At 36.3% G+C, this 26,235-nt stretch overlaps 1 long non-coding RNA gene across 3 annotated transcripts in view; it reads left to right on the top strand.

Annotated features, from left to right (window-relative positions):
- LOC126936035 (uncharacterized) overlaps positions 1 to 26,235 on the top strand; it is an 87,224-nt gene that overhangs the window by 31,168 nt on the left and 29,821 nt on the right. For 2 of the 3 annotated variants that reach the window (XR_007719373.1, XR_007719371.1), the window contains exons 2-4: positions 20,851 to 20,913; positions 22,089 to 22,239; positions 25,830 to 25,921. This is a non-coding gene — a long non-coding RNA (uncharacterized LOC126936035). The remainder of the gene's footprint in view (positions 1 to 20,850; positions 20,914 to 22,088; positions 22,240 to 25,829; positions 25,922 to 26,235) is intronic. The other variant, XR_007719372.1, reaches the window with a different exon arrangement.

Genomic DNA, 26,235 nt, shown 5'->3' with positions numbered 1-26,235 from the left:
TTTCAATTTCATTTAGTTCTGCTCTGATCTTTATTTCTTTTCTTCTTCTGGGTTTGGCTTTGGATTGTTCTTGTTTCTCCAGTTCCATGAGGTGTGACCCTAGATTGTCTATTTGCACTCTTTCAGACTTTTGATTTAGGCATTTCAGGCTATGAACTTTTCCTCCTAGTACTGCTTTTGCTGTATCTCAGAGATTTTGATAAGTTGTGTCACTATTATCATAAAGTTCAAATAATTGTCTTGATTTCATTGTTGACCCAACCATTACTCAGAAGCAGGTTATTTAATTTCCATGTATTTGCATACTTTTGAGGGTTCCTTTTGGAGTTGATTTTCAATTTTATTTTACTGTGGTCTAAGAAATTACTTGATATAACCCCGATTTTCTTAAATTTGCTGAAACTTGTTTTCTGCCCAATCTTGGAAAATGTACCATGTGCTGATAAATAAAACGTATATTCTGCAGTTGTTGGGTAGAATGTTCTGTAAATATCTGTTAAGTCCATTTGTTTTAGGATGTAGTTTAAATCCATTGCTTCTTCATTGACTTTCTGTCTTGATGATCTGTCTAGTACTGCCAGTGGAGTATTGAACTCCTCCACATTTATTACAATGCTGTCTCATTTCTTAGATCTAGTAGTAATTGTTTTACAAATATGGGAGCTCAGTGTTAGATCCATATACATATTTAAGATTTTTTAGGATTTTAAGGATTCTGTTATTTTCCTATTAGGCTAGACCTTTTATTATTATATAATATCCCTCTTTGTCTTTTTTAACTTTCATTGCTCTAAAGTTTGCTTTGTCTGTTATAAGAATAGCTACTCCTGCTTTCCTTTGGTGTCCATTTGCATGGAATATCTTTTTCAACTCCTTTACCTTAAGTTTATGTGAGTCCTTATGTTAGTCTCCTGAAGACAGCAGAAACTTGGCTGGTGAATTCTTATACATTCTGCCATTCTGTATTTTTTTAAGTGGATCATTAAGGCCATTTGCATTCAACCTTAGTACTGAGATGTAAGGTACTACTCTACTCATTGTGCTATTTGTTGCCTGAAAATCTTTTTTTTTCACTGTGTTATTGTTATATTGGTCCTGTGAGATTTATGGTTTAAGGAGGTTTTATTATGGTGTATTCTGAGGATTTGTTTCAAGACATAAAGCTTCTTTTAGCAGTTCCTGTAGTACTGGCTTGGTAATGGTAAATTATCTCAGTATTTGTCTGTAGAAAACAGAATCTTTCCTTCATTTATAAAACTTAGTTTTACTGGATACAGATTCTTGGCTGATAATTGTTTTGTTTAAGGAGGCTAAAAATAGGACCCCAATTCCTTCCAGCTTGTAGGGTTTCTGCTGAGAAATCTGCTGTTACTCTAACAGGTTTTCCTGTTACCTGATGCTTTTGCTTCACAGCTGTTAAGAATCTTTCAAACTGGGCGCAGTGGCTCACGCCTGTAATCCCAGCACTTTGGGAGGCTGAGGTGAGCAGATCATGAGGTCAGGAGTTTGAGACCGGCCTGATCAACATGGAGAAACCCTCTCTCTACTAAAAATACAAAGTAAGTCAGAAGTGGTGGTGCATGCCTGTAATCCCAGCTACTCAAGAGGCTGAGGCAGGAGAATCACTTGAACCTGGGAGGTGGAGGTTGCAGTGAGCCGAGATCACAGCATTGCATTCCAGCCTGGGCAACATGAGTGAAACTCCATCTCAAAAAAATAAAAAAAGTTTTTATAAAGAATCTTTCCTTCATCTTGCATTTAGATAACCTGATGACTATGTGTGCCTAGGTGATTGTCTTTTTGTGATGAGGTTCCCAGATGTTCTTTGAGCTTCTTATATTTGAATTTGTAGATCTCTAGCAAGGCCAGGGAAGTTTTTCTCAATTATTCTTTCAAATAAATTTTCCAGGCTTTTCTTTGTCTTTGGTGGACTGGGTTAATTTGAAAGCCTTGTCCTCGAGCTCTGAAATTTTTCTTCTGTTTGTTCGATTCTATTGCTGAGACTTTCAGGGCATTTTTCATTTCTCTAAGTGTGCCCTTTCTGGAAATCACCATTTCTAGAAGTTGTGATTGTTTTTTGTTTATGCTATTTCACTGAAGATTTTTTCTCTCTTATCCTCACATCCTGTAACATGTTTTTGATTTTCTTTCTTTCTTTTCTTTTCTTTTTCTTTTTTTTTCTTTTTTTTTTTTTGGAGTCTCTATCACCCAGGCTGGAGTGCAATGGCGCAATCTTGGCTCACTGCAGCCTCTGCCTCCCAGGTTCAAGTGATTCTTCTGCCTCAGCCTCCTGAATAGCTGGGACTACAGGCGTGCACCCCCACACCCAGCTAATTTTTCTATTTTTGGCAGAGATGGGGTTTCACCATGTTGGTCAGGATGGTCTCAATCTCTTGACCTTGTAATCTGCCCCCCTCAGCCTCCCAAAGTGCTAGGATTACAGGTGTGGGCCACCGCGCCCGTCTTGTTTTTGATTTCTTTAAGTTGAACTTCATTTTTCTCTGATGCCTCCTTGATTAGCTTAATTATTAACCTTCTGAATTTTTTTTCTGGCAATTCAGAGATTTCGTCTTGGTTTGCATTCATTGCTGGTAATCTGGTGTGATCTTTTGGGGATGTTAAAAGAACCTTGTTTTGTCATATTACCAGAATTGTTTTTTGGTTCCTTCTCATGTGGGTAGACTATGTCAGAGGGAAGATCTGGGACTCAAGGGCTACTGTTCAGATTGTTTTGTCCCATGGCATGCTCCCTTGATGTGGGTGCTCTCCCGCTTCCCGTAGGAATGGAGCTTCCTGAGAGTCAAATTGCAGTGATTGTTTTTCCCTTCTGGGTCTAGCCACCCAGCAGAGCTACCAGGCTCTGGGCTGGTACTGTGGAGTATCTGCAAAGAGTCCTGTGATGTGATCTCTCCTCAGGTCTTTCAGCCATGGATATCAGCACCTGCTCTGGTGAAGGCACCAGGGACGTGAAGTGGACTCTGTTAGAGTCCTTTACTGTATTTTTGTTTAGCGTGCTAGTTTTGTGTTGATTGTCATGCAGCCAGGACATATGTTTTCAAGAGTGCATCAACTGTGGTACTATAGGGAGAAAGCAAACTTGCCCTGTGGCGGGCTGGTTAAGTATTCAGGTTTCTCAGGAGGTGGACAAGGCCATGGAACTCTCAAGGGATTGTGTCCTTTGTCTTTTGCTACCAGGGCCAGTAGAGAAAGGTCACCAGGTGGGGCCAGGGTTAGGAGTGTCTGAGCTCAGACTCTCCTTGGGTGGGGCTTGCTGAAGCTGCTGTGGAGGATGAGAATGTGATTCTCAGACCAATGGAGTTATGTTCCAAGGGGGATTATGGCTGCCTCTGCTGTGTCATACAAGTCACCAGGGAAATGGGGGAAAGCCCTCTGTCACGGGCCCCACCCCACCTCCATGCAGCCCACAGTCCTAAAGGCCAATCTCATTCCTGCTGTGCCCCACAAACAGCACTGAGTCTATTTCCAGGCAGCTGGTGACCAGGGCTGAGAGCTTGCCCCAAACCACCAGCCTTCCCTCTGAGAAAACAAGCCAACTCACAGTTTTTTCGCATCTCAGAAAGCCTGTAGCAGTGACCAGTTTCTTCAAAGGGCCTGTGGAATCTCTCAGCTTTCCTATTATGTTGCTGTGGTAGTTCTTGGAGCAAGAGTTTATCATGCGAGTTTCCACATGCTGCTCATCTGTCCAAGTGGGATCTGCAAGCTAGTCCTACCTTCTATCCTCCCTCATTCATTTTATTAAATAGTAACATCTCTCAATCAATTGTCTTCACCCTTAAATTACTCTGAAGCAAATTTGTCATGTTGTATGTCAGCTTAAAAGTTCTTTAACTGTTTTCCATTTCCTTCCAGAACAAGTACAACTTTCTTAATATTGTTTCTGAAGACTTTCATGTTCTTAGTCCCTACATGATTTTCCAGGATAATTTTCCAATGTGCTCCATCCTTTCCATCTTGCCTCCATCAGCCATACACAGTCTCTATCCAGTTGCCACCAGTTACCTTCCATATCCCAACCATTTCTGAGGTATAAATGCTTTTGTGAGTGTCTTCTCCCCTTCATTGGATCTATTTTTCTATGTTCATCTGAAAACTTTGAAGACTCAGTGCAATATTATCCAATTGTTAAAGTCTTTTTAAAAATTCTGAATAAACTCTCATTTGAAATTTTGTATTACTTTTTACTTATTATTAGAGCCTCATTTACTCCTATTAAATATTTGTCTATTTCCTCCAATAAAAGATCTGAACCTTAAGAGACCATGTATTAATTATGAGTATATTACCCTATCTTACACCATAACAGAGTAGATACTCAATGGCTACTTGAAGAAAGGAAGTTTAAATAATTGAATATCCTTTGAGTACATTATTTATATCTTATTAAAATTTTCACATTCTGAAATGTGCATTTTTTTCTTATAAAACATTTTCTACTGTGCTTCTGTATGCTGAATAGCATCCTTAGAAATAATTCTTCTTGGAATTATATAGCCTAAATAATTTTCATAGTCCTCAAATACTCATTCATGTTTTGCTGTAGTACTTTTCTTATGAATTACCAAAGGACCAAAACCATACCGAGATTCTCTATTAATGTAGGTTAGTAACTTTTAAAAAGTTTACTGTTGTATATTGTGTATTTACTAACATACTACATAGAATTCATTAAATTTATTTATTAAATTTATTAAATTTAATAATATTTATTATTTAATAAATATTAATAATTTATTTAAAATTTAATAATTTATTTAAAATATTTAATACTTTATTAAAATTATTTATTAAAATACATAAATAATTTTTTATTTATTTAGTCAAGGTTGTACCATTGTTGCTTCTATATAATTTATTTTCATTTGCTGGTCAATTGAAAATATGGCAATTATACATGAATATATTTGTTTTCCATGACTGCTGTAACACATTGCTATGAACATAGTGGCTTAAAAACAACACAAATTGATTATATTACAGTTCTAGAAGTAATAAATCCATAATGGGTTCCACCAGACTTACATCAATGTATTGGTAGGAATGTTTTCTTTCTGGAGGCTGTAGGAGAAAATCCACTTATTTGCCTTTTCCAGACTCTAAAGGTCACCCACATTTCCTGGCTCATTGTTCTTTTCTTTTATTTTCAAAGTCAGCAACATCTGGCCAAGTCCTTCTCACATTATGATGCTCTGGTTTGTCATCTGCCTCCCTCTCTAAGGACAACTGATTAGCAACCTTAATTCCATCTGCAAACTTAATTCTCTTTGCCAGATTAACTATAATTGATTCTAGGTTGTTGAAACCTTTTAGGATGATGTTATTCTTCATACTGTAATGGAAATACACAGGAGCAGCCTAGTTTTAGCCAGCCTGAAATCATGACAAGTTTCCCTAAAGAATCTTCACAGAAGGATTGAGTTCTAACAAATGAATTAGGCATTGCATAAATGGTCAGATTGCATATATCAAGGCTGTGTTTACAAAATGAAGGGTTTTAAAACTCACTTTCCTCTCTTCCAACCTCCCTCTTTTTCTTCATTTCTTATTTTTAAAATGTTTACTAAATGTATACTATGTGTTAGGCCCTGGAATGGGTGTTAAAAATAAAGTGACAAAGACAACAAAATTCCCATGACTGGGGAGTCACAGTGTTACAGTGTTTTTTATATATATGTATATATAATACACACACATGCACACACACTTACATATGTAATTTGATTGTCTTTGGGTATATATACACACACACACACACACACACATATATATATGAAAACTGTTGTTCCTGCATATTTTTTTTGTATTAGGAAGAATAATGTCCTCCTCCAAAAGATCTCCACATCCTAGAACCTGTTACAATTAGTTTGTCTGGCAAATGGAGTTAAGATTGCAAATGGAATTAAGATAATTAATCAAATAATTATAATGTAAAAATGGTAAGGCAGGTTTATTAAACATGTGTTATGAAATACTTGTCCCAGAAATTGTTTTATATAAGGAGTTCTAAGTCAAGTATATTAAGAAATGTTCTACTTTATAATTCTCCCTGTGTCTTATTCAACTTATGTTCTATCCCTGGGAGGTTCATAAGGCACATTAGTATGTTAGAAATTCTCATGATTACTGCAATAGGGAAATCTATTTATTAGGTAAGTCCTTTCCAAATTTATGTATTTTGTTTCATTTTCTGTAATGGGCCTATTCACTTCCTCAACAAATCTGTAAACATACTATGAAAACACTCTTCTAAAAGAATGAAGACAAGAACATAATTTACTTTACTTGGTGATTTTGAGAGGTTAAGACAGTCTCGGCTGGGCGTGTTAGCTCACACCTGTAATTCCAGCACTTTGGGAGGCCAAGGCGGGCAAATCACTTGAGGTCAGGAGTTTGAGACTAGCCTGGCCAACATGGCGAAACCCTGTCTCTACTGAAAAGAAAAAATATTACCTAGACATGGTGGCACGCACTTGTAATCCCAGCTACTCAGGAGGCTGAGGTGGGAGAATTGCTTGAACTCAGGAGGCGGAGGTTGCAGTGGGCTGAGATTGTACCACTACACTCCAGCCTGGGTGACAGAGCGAGATTCCATCTCAATTAAAAAAAAATTAATTAATTAAAAATAAATAAATAAAAGACAGCCTGACTGAAAATTGAGATATTGAAGCTTCACTTATGCCACAGCAGGTGATCTTCAAAGAAGAGCCATACAAACCCCCTATCACACCACCACCACCACTTAAATATGTAGGCTGTTCCTCAGATGTTCCTCATATAAAGAAGAGAGCTTATTTTCTCTCCCTGTAAATCTAAGTTGGACTTGTAACCCTTCTTGACCAAGAATATACAGCAGAAGTAAAGTCTGGGGGCTTCCAAGTCTTAAAAAGTCAAGCATCTTGCACTTCTTCCCGCTGAAGTCTAGGTGTCATTCTATGAGAAAACCAAGCCACATGGAATAGAACAAAGATGTCCTTGTGAGTGGGCTCCAGCTGAACACCCATTTGACAGTGATAACTTAAGTCATGGATGTATGACCCAAGTCAACTTCTTCCTGGTAGTCCCCAGCTTTCATGCTACTCTGACTGACACTGTGTTAAGCAGAAGTGGGAGATGCTTCTACCAAGTATTGAGCAAATTGCAAATTAATGAGAAAGTAATATGGTTCTTGAAAGTCACTAAATTTTGGAATAGTGTGTTACGTATCAATAGATAATTGAAATATATGACTTGAAAGAGAAATAGAAATTTGGCTAGTATTCTTAATATAAAAAACACCATACACAAAGGAAGGTGTATTAATGACTATGGCGTGTTTCAGAAACAAATGACTCAATGTGACTGAAATATTAGGTGAAGGGAGGGGAGTACTGCCTTTAGGGCTTTAGAGATAAATAGGGTACAAATAGTAATAGGTTTTGGACTAGCATAAAGCTTTAATTAAACTATTCTAAATATATTCTGTTGTGTCATTTTGTCTTCCATAGATTTCCCTTTCTTTTCCTAGTAAAAATCTTCTATTTTTCTTCTGGGAAGCTACTCTTTTGTCGCTTTCAATCTACATATCTTGAGTGGAGCAAACCTATATGAACAGTTTTATTCAAAAACAAAAAAAATGTACACTTGTGAGAGGTCCATACTTGATTAATCAGATCAGTTTACCCCTGGCCATAGTTTGGCCATAAAATAAATCTATACGTTACTCAGATTGGATAAATCTGGGCTAATCCTAGAAATTTTGCTTAGATTACCAAGGATGCTAAACTGGGAAACAAGTGATTTTGGAATTACAGGAAAGCGCATGACTAAGAAATGAGCCAACAGAAAACATTAGGGCTGAAAAATAGAAAGAAATATAATTCTATGGAATCTTACATTCAGCTCTAATCTGTTTAGTTATGTTGGCCAATAATTTAAAAAAAATTTAGCTGGCTTGAGTTGGGTTTCTGTCACTTACAACCAAAAGGCTGTTGATTAATAAAGGGGAACATTATTAGATATAGAAATAATATAATTGGTTGTGCTCTAGAAAGATAACTCTGGTTTTCCTAAGAAGGCAAAGGCAGAACAAGGGTAAAAATTGCAGCAAATAACTAATGAGGACTTTCCGAAATACAATGTGAAAGTGAGTTACTTGCTTCTTAATCTTTTCCTTATGGTGATAAAACAAAGATAGTAGAAGAAAGAATGAGACAACAAAATTGTCAATAATTGTAGGTATATAATTATTCATATTTTAATAAGTTATTCATTCAAGAAATATTAATCTCTACCTATGTTTGACCATGGGTTCTCAATCCTGCTCCTTTTAAAATCAAATTTCTGAGGTTATTCTTGACTACTGGCATTAAAAAAAATCACCAGAAAATTTTTGTGCAGCTAGGATTGCACCTTGATAAGCATAAAAATTATACAATAAGCTTCTTTAAAACATTGATTTACTAGCCATTACTTAGACATTCTTTTTAATTAAAAATTTTTTAATTATTATGGACACATATTGTATATATTTATGGGGTACATGTGATGTTCAAATGTTCTTAGTAAGATTATAGTAAAATGGAGAATCAGTATTCTCCAAGAAAAATCATATAAAAACTTTGACCTACCAGGTTAGCACTTTCCAGTTCTTGACTCAATTTTGAGTAGAGATATTAGCAAATCATCAATTTAGGATCTGTCACCTTAAGAGGATCTGTTCCTGTTTCTGTGGGTGCAGCAGGAGGAAAGTAAAGTAAGTCACGGGAGTTTTTGTGTCCACTAAACTGCCGTCTTCTTAAATGGTCTACTTTTTGCAACAAGGCACAGGTTTATTTCTTTCACCACTTCCCAGACCGTTTAACAGTTCTCATGCCAACCAGAATAGAGCCCTTCTTTCAATTAATTAACTGAATGTTGGCAACTTATTTTGTTTGTGTTAAGAACTCCCACGCTGATAGAGTGCCTGCTTTAATAAAAGAAAAATAAATCACAAGATGACCAGTGTGACTAAAGCAGAATCAAAGAATGAGAAAATCAAGAGATTAAGTCAAAGAATCAGTTTAGGTCCAAATTGCATAATGACTCATAGGTCGTAACAAGAACTTTGACTTTACTCTTAGAGCAATGAAACATCACTGGAGGACTTTCCCCACAAATGTGACTTATTCATATATTTAATATGATGATTCTAGATGCTCAGTTTAGAACAGAATAAATTGAGTGAAGAATAGAGACACAGAGACCAGTCAGAAAGTAATTATAGTAATTTAGACAGGACATGATGGTGTGTTTGTCCAAACTGAGAGCAAGAAATGGCTAAATTGGTCAGATTCGAGAAATTATTTAAGAATAGGGTCAACAGAATTTGCTAATTGCATGAAGATATTTTAGAGGAGAGTCAACTATGACCCCAGTGTTTAAGGACTATGTAGGTAAAATAATTATTTTGTAATTGAAATAGAAAAGACTGAAAGATGAAGAGGTTTGGAATGGAAAGATCAGATGTACATTTTTAAGTTTGAGATTGCTGTTAGAAACACAATTAAAAATATTGAATTTTAAGTAAGATATTTTTTGTTACTGACCCAAAGTTCAGGGTCAGTTCTGGGCAGACAGTTTAAAACCTGGGATGATAAGGATATAAATATTATTTAAAGGCATGGGATTAAATGAGATCACAATGGGAAGGAGTATAAACGGAACTTAAGAAAAGATTAAAGACTGAGTCCCCAGAAAATCTTACATTAAGGCAGAGTTTTCCGAGCTATTGCTTGACTGGAGTAGCTTTAATAAAGAATCAGGAAATAGAGACAATGAGTAAAAAACTCTTCTTCAGACTTTTCTGTAGAGGAAAGTAGAAAAAGGACATGTAATTGTAACATAAATTGGGGTAAAGAGATAGTTATTTTTTAATTGAGAAAATATACTTTTTTACATGGTATAGGAGACAAATATTAATGTTGATATTGATTGATATTGTTTCCTCAGAGATGGAAAACAAATGAGGTAAACCTTGCTCTTGTCTCAGCTTACTATAGTACTATCTTGATATGGGTTTTTTGTTTTTGTTTTAGTTTTTTTTCAAATTGCAGGGAAGGGAAATCCAGGAAAAAGCAGATGGATTGTAAGATTTGAGGAGATAAATTCAAGAGTCCAGAGAGACAAAAGGAGGCATGCGGAGGCTATAGTTCACAGGACACAATCCCAGGGAAGAGAGAGCTCTGCGAAGAGATAATTCTAGATATTGAGAGGCATTTCTTAAATATTTAGCAGAGTGCTAATTGGCACATGAATTTAAGAAACTGCCAGACAGTGGAGAAAGAACCTCTTTGAGGGTTAGTTGTAATAGTTTAAAGTGCACATAAATGGCTGGCGGTTGTGCCTCTTCCCACTAGAAGAAGAAAAAAAAAATGCCTCATGATTAGTGGAGTATTCAGCAGAGCACTAAGAAGGTTCCTGCCCCCATAATGGGAGATAATGAGCCCTAGAACAATATTGCTGTAGTTCAACCTATCAAATATAAAAAGATCAAATGGTTTCCAAGCCATTTAACCATGTCCCAGAACAAAATTCAAAAATATTTATAGGAATACAAAAAATTTCAGCACTCAACAAGCTAGAATTAAAAAATGACGAGAAGTGTGTTAAAAATTGCTAGTTAAGAGCAGGAAAATACAAACCATAATAAGGATAAGAACCAACAAATCAAAAGGGACCCAGTAATGATGCAGATATTAGAGTTAGCAGACATGGATAGTAAATAGTTAATACATCTGAGTTTCAGTTTTCCAAAAAGTTAAATAGAACCATGGATGATTTTTTAAAGAATCAAATAGAAATTCTAGAGATAAAACTGGTGATACCTGAAGTGAAATAACACTGAATAGGATTAATGGCAAATTAAACTTTGCAAAAGATTAGTAACCTTGAAGACATGGCAAAGAAACCCATTCAAAATTAAACAAAGAAAAAAATAACCTTAAAAATTGAGAAGACCATCAGTAAGCTGTGGGAAAACTTTAAGCAATGTGTAATTGGAGACCTCCCCCAGTAAAGAAGAGCAATAGGGACATAACAATCATTTGAAGAAATAATGTCCAAAGTTTTAAATTTTGATGAAAACTCTAACCAAAAAATTCAACAAAATTCACATAAGCACAGAAGACATGATTAAAAGTACTCAGAAACACATCATAATCAGATTACTTATAACCAGTGACAAAAGGAATATCTTAATAAGCCAGAGCACAAAAGACAGAGGAGCAAAGATAATGGTGAGAACAGACTTGCCACCAAGAACCTTGCAAGTGAGAAGACAGTGGAGCAATCTTGTTTTAGCCCATTTTGTGTTGCTGTAAAAGATTACTTGAGGCTGGGTCATTTATAAAGAAAATACATTCACTTAGCTCACAGTTCTGCAGCTGAACAAGAAGCATGGCATCATCATCTGCTTCTGGTGAGGGCTTTAGGCTGCTTTCATTCACAGTGGAAAGCAAAGGGAATCTGGTATGTGATGACATGGTGAGAGAGAAAGCATAGAAGAGGGGGAAGATGCCAGGCTCTTTTTAATAGCCAGCTCTCAGGGAACTCTCAGTGGAAGTAATATATCTGGAAACCAACAAATTGAGAACTCAATTGCTACTGCAGGAATGGCACCAAGTCATTTAGAAGGGATCCATCTCCATGATCCAAACATTTTCCATTAGGCCACATCTTCAGCAATAGGGAGGTTTGGAGGGCCAAATATCCAAACTATAGCATCCCACCCTTGTACCCTAAACCTCATGTCTTTGTTACACTACAAAATACAACAATTTCTTCCCAACAATCCCCCAAAATTCTTAACTTGTTCTAGCATCAACTCCAAAGTCCTAAGTCCAAAGTCTCATCTGAAACTCAAGACAAGTTTCTTCTGGCTATAAGCCTGTAAAATGAAAAACAAGTTATTAACTTCAAAGATACAATGGTGGAAGAGACATTGGGTAAACGTTCCCATTCCAAAATGGAGACATGACAAAAGAAAGGGGTAACAGGCCCATACATGTCTAAAACACAGTGGAACAGACATTAAATCCTTAAGCTGTAAAATAATTGCTTTTGACTCCATATCCCATACTGGTGCAAAGAATGCGCCTCCAAAACCTTGGGCTGCCCTGTCCCATAGCTTTCTTGGGTGTAGACCACATGGCTATTTCCATGGGTTAGAATTTAATGCCTACAGCTTTTCAGATTGCATGCTGCTCTTTTTTCTACAATTCTGGTGTCTGGAGGGCAGCAGCCTCATTTCCAAAGAATTTTTTTTGCATGAAGTGGCATAATATCACTTGAATGTTGACTAGAATAAAGATGTGTACCATAAATCTTAACCACTAACTTTAAAAAAAAACAACAGTAACAACAAGAGTTATTACAATAGGTCAAAAAACAAGGTGAAATGAAATCATAGAACAGTGAGAAAGAGTAATAAAGATAAGTTGAGGCAAAAAGAAAACAAATAGAAAGATGATATACACAACTAATCATATCAATTGCATTACATGTACATAATCTCAGCACTCCAATAAAAAAGACAAAGATTATCAGATAGGATATAAAAGCAAAACTTAAGTATTTGGTGGTTATAAGCAACATTCTTTAAATTAAAAAAATATATATATATTAAAGTACTTTATTTGTGTTGGAAAACATGAACCATGTTAACACCAGTTAAGGAAAGATTAATTAGCTATATCCACACTAGAAAAAGTGGATTTCAAAGAAAAATATAATAAAGTATCACCCTTTTAAATAAAAACCTGAAGACTACATGTAAGCTTTATGTATTTCAGCAAATAATTGAATAACTTACCTCTGAAAATAAAGTTATGTTATAAGTATCATCCAATTGACATAAGTTGCAAAAAAAAAAAGAAAAAGACAATGCATAGGATGCATATGGCAAGAATAACAGTATAATTACAATGGAAGACACCAAGTTAATTCCCTGATAAATATTTGCTTGTAGTATATAGATAATAATACAGAAGGATAAAAAAGATTCACCATAATTCATATTTTCTTTCTTCAGTACATTAGGTCCCATGAACTTAAACATACAAGCTTATGGGATTGTCAATAAATCAAAAGATTATCTTTCTCTTTGTAGTACAAGAACTGAATTCCAATGGGATCCATAAGATATTAGACATAGATGGAACACTTAGCAATATTTATGCCAAGACATTGTCTAAAAGTGTAACCAAATTATTTCTGAAGATTATTTCTGAAGGTTTACCCAATAATATCCTTATACTTTGACACTCTCACGTATGCAAGATCTCCACATTGGCATATCATTTCTGCTTTGGTTTTATAAGCTAAATCTTTTTATTCATTGAAACACTTATTTGAGAATTAGGTCAAGAGATACAGTTCTTGCAAAATCTTACTATTATGGCCATAGGAATTCTGGTTTACACCCCATCTTTTCTTAAAAAAAATTGCTTAAACTATGAATATTTACCTTCTTTTTTGTTTCTCTCTATGGGTTACATTTTGGTATCACTCTACATGTTTTTAAAAGAATCTTCTTGCATCTTCCTACAGTTTATAATGGAATACTACAAGTCTGACATTTGGAGAAAACACATTTAGAAAGATTAAATAATTTCTCCAATGTAACACAGTCAGTATTTGACGGAGTTGAGATGAAAACTTATTTATTTACTCAACAAAACTTTATTGAATGACTAGTACATTCCCATCACTGTTCTTGGTTTTCAGGCTGCATCAATAAATAAAATGAAAAAAGAGGAAAATAAATCCTGCCCTTTGAAATGTAGATCTGTCTAATGGGGAATCACATGATACTATTATTGTCTCATATAGTTTCTCCATCAAAGAAAGGTGAAGTTTTCAATTTATTTCCTTGAACATGATGTTCGATAATGTATTTGATATTTCTGTGAAAATGCTGCTAGAATTTTGATAGGATTACAATGAAGCTATAGATCATTTTGGGTAGTTCTTACTCACTTCGTGTTGCTATAAAGAAATATGTGAGGCTGAGTAATTTATAAAGAAAAGAGGCTTATTTGGTTCACAGATTTTCAGGTAGAAGCATGGTACTACCATCTGCTTCTGGTGAATGCCTCAGACTCCTTCCAGTCATGGCAGATGGAGGACAGCCAATATATGCAGAGATCACATGGCAAAAAAAGAAGCAGTGGACAGGGAGATATCAGCCTTTCTAAAAATATTTTATTTTAACAACCAGATTTCACAGGAACTAACAGAGCAAAATCTTACTCATTACCACAAGGATGGCACCAAGCCATTTACTAGGATTCCACCTCCAAGACTCAAACACCTCCCATTAGGCCCTATCTCCCACACTGGGGATCAAATTTCAATGTGAGGTTTGGGAGAACATATCTCCAAACTGTAGCAGGGAGTATGGGCATTTTTAATAATAATAAGTCTTACAATTCATGAACACAGGATATATTTCCATTAATTTGTATATTCTCCAATTTATTTTATCAATGTCATAGTTCTCAGAGTATAAATCTTTTACCTCGTTGGTTAAATTTATTCTTAAAATTTGTATGCAACCAAAAAGACCCCAAATAGCCAAGGCATTCTTGAGGAAGAATAAAGATGGAGGCATCATACTTTTCAATTTCAAACTATATTGTAAAGCCATAGTAATCAAATCAGTATAGTACTGTCATATAAACAGACACATAAACAAATGGAACAGAATAGAGCATTCAGAAATACACTCATGTGTATGTAGCCACTAATATTTGAGAAGGGTACCAAGAATACAAACTAAGGAAAGTAAAATTCTTCAATAAATGATATTGGAAAAACTGGATGTCCATGTATTTAAAAAAAAAAAAAAAAGATGATTGGATTCCTGTTTTACATCACTCCCCGCAAAATTCTTCAAAATGGATTCCAGACTTAATTACATGACCTGAAATTTTTAAAGCTCCTAAAAATGAGAAAAACTCTTTGACATCGATCCTGACAATGACTTTTGGATATAACATCAAAAGCATGGACAATGTAAAAAGAAATAAATGGGATTATATCAAACTAGAAAGCTTCTGCTCTGCAAAGGAAACAATTAGCAAAATGAAAAGGCAACCTGTAACATGAGAGAAAATATTTGGAAGCCATATATTTGATAATGTGTTAATATCTGAAATACATAAGAAAATTATACAATATTGTAGCAAACAAACGCACACAAAAACCAATGAATATTCAGATTACAAAATTATCAAAGGACTCATATAGGTAAAGAAAATGTACAAATGGCCAACAGGTATGTGGAGATGTTTCTAATATCACTAATTATCAGGGAAATGCAAATTAAAATCACAATGAGATGTCACTTCACACTTGCAAGGATGGACATTATCAAAATGATAAGAGATAACAAGTGCTGGAGAGGATGTGGAGGAAAGAAAACTCTTGTACACTGTTGGCTGTTGGTGGGAATGTAAATTGGTACATTTGAAAAACAGTTTAGAGTTGTGGAAAACAGTATAAAGGCTCCTGAAAAAATTACAAAGATCTACAATAGTGCCCAGCAATCCTAGTTCTGGGTATATCTTCAAAGGCAATGTAATCAGTATCTCAAAGAAATATCTGCACTCCCATGTTCATTGCAGCATTATTCACAATGGCCAAAAAATGGAAACAGTCTATGTGTCTGCTGCTGAATGAGTGAGTAAACAGAATGTGGTGTGTGTATACAATGAAATATTATTCAGCCTTAAACAAGAAGGAAATCCTTCCATTTGCAAGAATATGGATAAATATGGCAGGCATTTATGCTAAGTGAACTAAGCCAGTTAGAGAAAAGCTAATATTGTATTATCTCACTTACACATAAAATCTTAAAATGTCAAACTCAGAAAGCAGAACTGTGGTTGCCAAGGGATAGGGAGTAGGGGAAACTGTGAGATGTTGGTAAAAGGGTATACACTTTCACTTACGTGTAGAATATGTTCCATGGATCTAATGCATAGTGACTATAATTAATAATACTGTATTGTATATTTAAGTACTCTTCCTCCATTAAGGAGTACAATGTGATTATTTGATATTGGTATAAATTGTGAAATGAACACAACAATCAAGTTAGCCCATCTATCACCTCATGCAGTTATAATTTTATTAGTTAATTACACATCAATAAAGCTGTATTGGGGAAAAGTAGGCTTGTACCTGATATTGATAGCGACAGGAGACAGGCAAATTCCTAGGCAGACAGGGACAGGTACCCAGTGAAACTCCACCTTCAAGTCAAGGGCTGTCTAAAGTCTGAAAACTGAGCTACCAGTCCTGGATAGAATCCACAGACTGGGCCAGGCACGGTGGCTCATGCCTGTAATCCCAGCACTTTGGGAGGCCAAGGGAGGTGGGTCACTTGAGGTCAGGAGTTCAAGACCAGCCTGGCCAACTTGGCAAAACCCTGTCTTTACTAAAAAATACAAACCGGGCATGGTAGTGGGTGCTTGTAATCCCAGCTACTTGGGAGGCTGAGGCAGGATAATCTCTTGAACCTGGGAGGCAGAAGTTGCAGTGAGCTGAGATCACACCATTGTACTCCAGCCTAGGAATCAGAGCAAGACTCTATCTCAAAAAAAAAAAAAAAAAAAAAAAGAACCCACAGACTGGAATGAGGTCTTCCATCCTGTCTTACTGTCTCTTGGTTGGTTCTTTCTGAATGATGTCTTTTAACCAATCAAATGGCGTGTTTTCCAAGCCTACCCATAAACCAATCAGCATGTATTCCCCAATTCTAAGCCCATGAAAACTCCAGACTCAGCCTCACAGATGGCTACACATGTTCAGGTCCCTTCTCACTGTTGAGAGCTTTTCTTTCACTCAAATTCTATTCCGCCTTACCCCCTCTGCATACCTTGTTCCTCTCAGTTGCGGGACAAGAACCTGGAACTTGCCAAACTGCCAAAGCAAAAGAGCTGTAATGCTCCTGCTTGCCAAATGATGGGAGTAAAAAAGCCACAACAGTATGTTACACAAGCAAAAACACTCTGAATTAACAATTATTAGTAATATTTTAAGAAAGTCTACTGGGGTAGTGAAATGGCCTATAGACACAGGATTGCCTGATCTGCCAGCATGGTGATCACCTGTCTGACCTGGTATACACTTACACTCTTCATCATTCCTGGGAAATAAACTCCTGATATTCTTCCACTAAGTAAATTAGTAATTTTTATTTTTTTCTCAATAATAACTTTTGAATGATAATTCCTACATCTGTAGTAAAATGTGGCATCCCTTGAAGAAATGGATAAACAAACTACAATGAGGAGAAGAAGCTCAGGAAAGGGGTGTTGATTGCACAGCAAAAACAGTGAACCTGTGTATTAGGTGAATCTCTTTTGAGTATAATCGTCAGAAATCCAATTTGATCTATCTCAGAAACAAACAAAAAATATGTGAGGTAAGCCTGTCCTCAGGTGATCTTGCAATGTCAGTTACATATTGTTCTCCAGGTCCTCAACTGGATATATTCTCTCTGGCTTTCTTCTACATAAAGCACTCTCTGTACAGCACTTTTGATGGGAAATGTGACCACTTGAAACTCTAGCTTTATGCAGTAGTTATAGCTCTTACTCTCAGAGGGAGTGGATGCTACTGAAGTAGGATAACATCAAGGTTGCTTGACCTGAGAGCAGGATTGATGGTAAATACCTGCTCTTAGATAAAAAACAATAGGTTAACAGGAAATCTTAGAGGACTTCCTGGAGCTGGGGCTAGTCAGAAACCAACATGGCAAATTAGCATCCAAGATGGAGTTGCTTTAGCCTCCACATCAGCTATGATGTGAACCCAGAATCTGAGCTTCTCTCAGGCACTATGCTATCTTTCTGTTAGTACAGCAGGGAGACATTAGGTAACATTACAATGCTTATTCAAAATCGTATACATATATCTTTATTCTTACTGAAGACTGTACCTTCTAAAATGGCATGGTTTAATAAAAGATCCCAAAGACTAGCAGTCATACATGAATTCAAACTCCAATTCCACCACTCTCTAGCTGCAAAAATTTAGGTACTCAGCTCAACTGCATACATGAGTTTCATAAAACATAAAAATGGAATAACATCTACATCAGAATATTTTGTGAGGATTAAGTGAAATAGGAATTGCTTAGATCGTGGGGAGATTATACAGTAGTAAGGAAACAACATGAATTTTACAAATATAATTTTACAGGTAAAGCATAAAACTTGCTTGTTTAAAGTTATTAGCAAGTTTCTGAAATAGTAAAGAAGTTCTCACATTCCTCTGGAATGTAAAATGGTATAACCACTTTGGAAAACTATTTACTGATATTATCAAAACACAAATATATACCTATCACATGACCTACAGAGTCTACTATGTATTTACCTAAAAGAAATGCTTTATTTACGGGAGCCCCAAATTGGAAACAACCACAATTGAATTGATAAATGATATTATATCTATACAATAGAGGAAATATAAAGGAATTAACTATTGATAAACACAGTAACATAGATGAATCTCAAAATCATTATACTGAGTGAAAGAAGCCAGATATGTAGCAAATACACAATAACTTCTTGTGATAAGAAACAGATCAGTTTTGCCTGCAGCTAAAAGCTGAGGGAGGAATGAACCACAAAGAAATATGGGGATCTTTAGAAGCTGAAGGAAATTTTATGTGTCTTGAGTGTGGTGATGGTTTTATGAGTATATACATCTGTCAACTTTAGCAAACTGAACACTTTAAATGGAAGGAGTTTATTGTGTAAATTATATCACAATAAAGTTAATTTTAAAGATGAAGAAACATTTAATGTGCATGGATAGAAGGACTCAATATTTTAAAGACATAAATTCTCTCCAAATTTATCTGTAGATTAAAATGCCTTTCAAATAAAATAACCAGATTTGTGTGTCTGTATATGTGTGCATGTGTGCAATACGTGTGTGTGTGTGAAAATTAAGACTCTGAATCTAAAAGTTGTACAGAAATTTATGCAAAGGACACAGAATAACTAAGGCCATATTGAATAATGAAGTCAGAGGACTATCATATCAATGTCCACTTTACATAATGCTATAGTAAGAATTAAAATAGTGTGGTGTTGACATACAGAGAAGCACATTGACCAAAGTAACTGGAGAAAATCTAGAACTGGACTTACTTAGATGTCAGTGATCTCTTTATTTATTGCAGGAAACTCTGCAATTCAGTGGGGAAAAAATTGTATCTTCAATAAATGGTGTAAGTTTTAATAAATATTCACATAGAAAAATAATGAATCTTATCTCATTCCTTACACTATATATTAGAATCAACTGACTGGGTGCAGTGACTCATGTCTGTAATCCCAGCACTTTGGGAGGCCAAGGTAAGCAGGTCATCTGAGGTCAGGAGTTCGAGACCAGCCTGGCAAACATGGTGAAACCCTGTCTCTACTAAAAATGCAAAAATTAGCTGAGTGTAGTGGTGAACGCCTGTAATCCCAGCTACTTGGGAGGCTGAGGCAGGAGAATCACTTGAACCTGGGAGACAGAGGTTGCAGTGAGCCGATATTGTGCGATTGCCCTCTAGCCTGGGTGACAAGAACGAGACTGCATCTCAAAAAAAAAAAAAAAAAATCAACTATAGGTGATTTGTAGATCTAAATGTGGAAAAAACAATAAAGCTTTTAGAAAAATATAAAAATACCCTTACTATTTTAAGATAGTCAGATTTTTTTTAAATAAGAACAGAAAATATTCATTTAAAGAGAAAACTTGATAAAGAGGTGTATACTAAAGTTAAAATGAATTTAAAGACATAATTAAGAGTGTCACTATTGGGGGAACCTGCCCCCAATATTTCAACATAGGTTCTTTCTATTTTCCGTAGGTGTCAGTTGGGTGATAAATAAAGAGAGACAGTACAAAGAGAAGAATTTTACAGCTGGGCTGCCAGAGTGACATCACATTTTGGTAGGACCATGATGCCCACCTGAGTCTCAGACCAGCAAGTTTTTATTAAGGGTTTCTAAAGGGGAGGGGGTGTAAGAACAGGGAGTACGTACAAAGATCACATGCTTCAAAGGGCAAAAAGCAAAAATACTAATAAGGGTCTAACAAAGATCACATGCTTCTGAGGGAGCAGGACAAAGGGCAAAAGCAGAACTACTGATAAAAGTCTATGTTCAGCAGTGCATGTATTGTCTTGAAAAACATCTTAAACAACAGAAAACAGGGCTTCAGAGCAGAGAACCAGTCTGACCACAAATTTATGAGGGTGGAGTTTTTCCCCACCCTAGTAAGCCTGAGGGTACTGCAGGAGACCAGGGCGTATCTCAGTCCTTATCTCAACCGCATAGGACAAACATTCCCAGAGCGGCTGTTTATAGACCTCCCCCGAGGAATGCATTCCTTCCCCAGGGTATTAATATTAATATTCCTTTCTAGGAAAAGAGTTTAGCAATATCTTCACTATTTGTATGTCCATTTATAGGCTCTCTGCAAGAAGAAAAATATGTCTCTTTTTGCCCAACTCTGTAGGCAGTCAGACCTTATGGTTGTCTTCAACGTTCCCCCCCACAAAATTGCTGTTATTCTGTTCTTTCTCAAGGTGCACTGATTTCATCTTGTTCAAACACACATTTTATAATCAGTGTGTACAGTTAACACAATTATCACAGTGGTCCTGAGGTGACATACATCCTCAGCTTACGAAGATAACAGGATTAAGAGATTAAAGTAAAGACAGGCATAAGAAATTATAGAAGTATTATTTGGGAACTGATAAATGTCCATGAAATCTTCACAATTTATGTTCCTCTGCCGCAGCTCCAGCTTGACTCCAGCTGGTCTCTCCATTCGGAGTCCCTGACTTCCCGCAACATGTCACAAGTAAGCTAATATGACAGAAAATATTTCTAATGTATATATCTGTTAAAAGAACAATATTAAGGATGTATAAAGAATTTTATACCTAAATGTGAAAATGACAATAGCAAAAAAAAAAGGACAACATTCTTGCACAGATATTTAATTTTTTAAAATATCCAAATGTACAGTAAACTTAGGAAAATATATTTAACATTATATGCCATCAAGGAAATGCAAATTAAAACTCCCAGAAAGACTAAAATGAATAAATAAGTTTGACAATTCTAAATGTTAGTATGCATCTTCATACTTTTCTGGTGAGAGTATAAATTGAAAGAGCCACTTTAGAAAACTCTTTGGCAGTATATACTAAAACTGAATTAGCTCACAATTTAGGGCACAGTAATTCCATTCCCTGGTGTATATCCAAAAGAACTCCATACTTACACTCACCAAAATATTACACAACTATGTTCATAGCATTATTTGTAATAGACTAAAAAGGGAAACAACCATAAATAATGGAAAGGATTATAATGAAATGGAATCCAGTAATGAAAGTAAATAAACTACAATTACATGCAGCAACATGGGTGGATTTCAAAAACAATATGTTGAGCAAAAGAAGTCAGGATACAAACATAGTACATAATACATAATTCCATTCACATACAATTGAAGACCAGGAAACATTATTTAAATGTGCTGAAATGAGAGTAATAGTTGCCCTTGTGTTTCTGGTGACATGGATGGGGAGTGAGGGTGACTGCTGGGATGCAGATGATGCTCTATTTTTTTTCAAAATTAATAATCAATTTTAAATTTATATACCAACAATAAGCATCTAAAAATGAAAAATTTAAAATATATTAAAATAGTATCAAAATATTAATATTGCTTAATTCAGACAATATTAATATTTCTTGTTACATGAGAGTGATCCCTTTTTGGAAATCCATTGTACTGCACACCAGGATATGTATCCTTTTATTTATGCATGCTATACTTCAATAAAAAGAAAAAAAGATGAAAATAACACACATAGCCAAAGAACCCCATTTATTTAAAAAATTACATTTAGTTTCACAAATGTTTTATTCATTGCTAGAAATTTATTCACTGCTAGAAATTATCTGTGTAATTTAGTAGAACTCAGAGGAAAAAAACCTCAAACTATTTTATATTTGAATATTTAGCATAATCAAGTCCAGACACTGGGAAAAGTGAGGAAAATCAAAGGAAGAATGAATAGAAGTACATACTACATATAATGAGGAAATATTTCAGCCTCCAGGGTCTTCAAAAATTGTTTAGAAATAAATTATCACAACAGACAGTGATAATAACGTAAGTTTCTATCTTGGAAAAATATAAATTGGGTTTGACAAATAAGTGTTAATTTTTATTTTTTTGTTCATGAATATATATAAATGTGTGATGTTAAACATGCTGCACACACAAACTTATGCCCCTCATCCTGCCTAAAATGAATGTAGAGTCCTGAAATGTCGGTGTATGAGTATCGAGTCATTTCTGCAGTGGTTTAAATTTTCTAAACAACGTAGTTCCGCTCCAACTTTGATGCCCTCATTAGTAATTTGAACATTTTAAGACTATTTGGAAACAAACCCTGGTTGAAAGCAATAGCTGATATTATTGACCTGCAAGTTCAAAGAAAGAAAAAAACCCAATAATCATTTATTCTCTAGGACATACACCAATCACAATAAATGACCTAGATCTCTTCAGAGAAGAATTAGGGAACTATTTTTTATACATTTGCAGTAGATTTTCAGGATTCTTTTTCATAATTACACTCAGCTTCTCTTTGAATCAATAGGCTCTAGAGCTCAACTGATTTAGATCTAGAAACGGGGCTAGGGCGAGTTATTTTTCATTCAGTGGCTGACTAGAGTTCTCAATTTTTTCTTTCTGTTTCTCTTTCTTTCTTTCTTTCTTTTTCTTTCTTTCTTTCTCTTTCTTTCTTCTTTCTTTCATCCTTCCTTTCTTCCTTCCCTCTTTCTCCTTCCTTCCTTCTCTCCTTCCTTCCTTCTCTCTTTTCCTTCCTTCCTTCCTTCCCTCCCTTTCTTTCTTCTCTTTCCTTCCTTCCTTCCTTCTTTCTTTCTTTCTTTCTTTCTTTCTTTCTTTCTTTCTTTCTTTCTTTCTTTCTTTCTTTCTTTCTTTTTCTTCTTTCTCTTTCTTCTCTCTCTTTCCTTCCTTCCTTTCTTTCCTTCCTTCCTTCCTTCTCTCTCTCTCTTTCTCTCTCTCTCTCTCCATTCCTCCCTCTCTCTGCTCTCTTTCTATTACACAAATCAATGCCATGGTTGGGTTAACAATACATTTTGTTCATAGGAACATTATTATCTATCAGCCATCATCCTAGATTCCTACAGGTAAAGCCAACCCTATGTTCACTCTAGCTTCCATGTCAATTCAGTGTTGTCAATTGTAGTCTGCCATTATGAGATTTTTTCATCTCTGTAATGTTAGTGAAACTAGGCCGCATAAAACTTAGAAACTAGGCCTCATAAAAAAAGAACTTAAAAAATTAACACCAGGTGGCTCTGGATAAGGTCCCACCCTGCCTCAATAGGGTCCCACCCTGATAGGGTCCCACCCTGCCAATTCCGGGAAACAACCTCATGGGGTCCCACCCTGCCAATTCCGGGGGTCCCACCCTGCCTCGAAGTTCCCGGAATCAACAACTCCAGGAAAAAACCTCATAAGGTCCTGCTCTAACCAATTAGAACAAGACACCTTGCTCAGGCCATAGACAGACCCAATTACCACACGCCTAAAGCTTTGTTTGAATTTCGCGCCCTAAGCTGTGTTTGAACTTGTGTTTGCCTATATAAACAGCCTGTAACAAGCAGTCAGGGTCCCAGGGCCAACTTAGAGCTTGGGACCCTAGCGCGCTAGTAATAAATAACTCTCTGCTGTGAATCTCGTGTCGGTGATCCTTCGCGGCGACCCCTGCCCAGGAAGGAATCGACAGTTCGGTTCCAACATTAGAAACACCAATTTCATGTGGCATCTCTCACTATGAGCCCCAGCCTTCAGAAAATAGGCAACTCCAAGCTTTTCCAGCATGCTGGTGCACAACTGTATTTCTTAAAATCTTACTAAAGGTACTATCTGTTCAGTCTACACTAAAAGTGTGGTTCTCATATCAGGAGCACAATCTCAAGTCCTACTCTAGATATACTGAATAAGAATTTGCATTTTAACAAAATCTCTGGGTACTTTTGGTGCACATTTAGGACTAAGATCTGATTTTGTTTTTTTCTTATCTTGCCCAAATTCCTATCTAAGTGGTCTGGGGAGTCATGCCCTACAAACCATATATTCTCATCAGATGGGTTTTATTTAAGCCTATATATCATGACTTACCTTCCAATCTGACTCTGGCATAACATTATGTGACCAAGAAGAAAGTCAAAATATTTTACCCCAAAGCATGTTTCTTTTCCTTATTTTGAAATGGTCCTGCAAAGTCATCCTTTGTGGGGGAAAATTTGCAGCTGTAATGAATCTCTATTAAGCTCACTAGATCTTTTTCTTACAGGCTCTCCTAATCCTGAGGAGAGTAACTAAGAGTCTAGCACTTTTTTTTTTTTTTTTTTTTTTTTTTTTTTTTGAGACGGAGTCTCGCTCTGTCGCCCAGGCTGGGGTGCAGTGGCCGGATCTCAGTTCACTGCAAGCTCCGCCTCCCGGGTTCACGCCATTCTCCTGCCTCAGCCTCCCGAGTAGCTGGGACTACAGGCGCCCTCCACCTCGCCCGGCTAGTTTTTTGTATTTTTTAGTAGAGACGGGGTTTCACCGTGTTAGCCAGGATGGTCTCGATCTCCTGACCTCGTGATCCGCCCGTCTCGGCCTCCCAAAGTGCTGGGATTACAGGCTTGAGCCACCGCGCCCGGCCGAGTCTAGCACTTTTTAAAGGTCTGAATAGGAAACATTTGTCATTTATTGTCTTTCTAACGGAAGCCACTATAAGACTTCAAAAGAACCATTCTGAGCAAACTATCACAAAGATAGAAAACCAAACACCGCATGTTCTCACTCATAGGTGGGAACTGAACAATGAGAACACCTGGACAGAGGGCAGGGAACATCACACACCAGGGCCTGTCATGGGGTGGGGGAGGGGGGAGGGATAGCATTAGGAGAAATACCTAATGTAAATGACGAGTTAATGGGTGCAGCAAACCAACAAGGCACATGTAAACATATGTAAGAAGCCTGCACGTTGTGCATATGTACCCTGGAACTTAAAGTACAATTTAAAAAAACACCTAAATAAATAAATTAATTAATTAATTAATTAAAAAGAACCTTGGTCTCCACAATCTTTTGTCTTAACCAGAACATTTCCTTTCTATTGATCCCAGATCTTTAGACAAACTCAAACAATTGTCAACCAGAAAATATTTAAATTTACCTATATACTGGAAGCCCCACACCCCTACTTCCCCAGCCTTTAAGTTGTCCCACCTTTCTGGACCAAACCAATGTATTTCTTAAACATATTTGATTAATGTCTGATGCTGCACCCTGACCACCTTGGGCACGTGTTCTCAGGACCTCCTGAGGGCTGTGTCATGGGCCAGAGTCACTCATATTTGACTCAGAAAAAATCTCTTCAAATATTTTACAGAGTTTAACTCTTTTCGTTGACAACATTAAAGTTGTGGAGCCGTTATTTTAAGCATTCCCTGAGAAACATGTTCAAGTGGAAGTAGGTTCTTTTTCTTTTTTCTTTTTTTTTTTTTTTGAAATGGAGTCTCACTCTGTCACCCAGGCTGGAATGCAGCGGCGTGATCTCTGCTTGCTGCAAGCTCTGCCTCCCAGGTTCACACTATTCTCCTGCCTCAGCCTCCCCAGCAGCTGGGACTACAGACGTCCACCACCACGCCCATCTAATTTTTTTGTATTTTTAGTAGAGATGGGGATTTCACCATGTTAGCAAGGATGATCTCCATCTCCTGACCTCGTGATCCACACACCTCGGACTCCCAAAGTGCTGCAAGTGGTAGGTTCTTAAGTCTTGTTTAATAAATCTTTTCTAACAGCCCACCTCCTTGACCTTCTGGTCCCTTCATCTCTCCTCTTCAAAAGAAGTTTGGTGCCTCCACTTCTTTGACTGGAAACCATTTTCTTATTCCAGTTTTAAAAGACTATCTCAATGTTAAAGGAAAATAAAACCTCAGGACCCCAATTCACTATGCCGAAAGGAAAAAAATACGCTGAAATCTGTCAGGCAAGAAATTGCCTTTTCTTTTATTCCTAAGCAGAGAGTCCAAATAAAGATTAAATATCTCCACAGGTAGCTACTTTAAGTTCACC

The sequence above is a fragment of the Macaca thibetana genome, chromosome 14, assembly GCF_024542745.1.
Source record: "Macaca thibetana thibetana isolate TM-01 chromosome 14, ASM2454274v1, whole genome shotgun sequence".
NCBI classification, from domain to species: domain Eukaryota; kingdom Metazoa; phylum Chordata; class Mammalia; order Primates; family Cercopithecidae; genus Macaca; species Macaca thibetana.
This window is presented reverse-complemented; position numbering and strand designations above follow the sequence as displayed.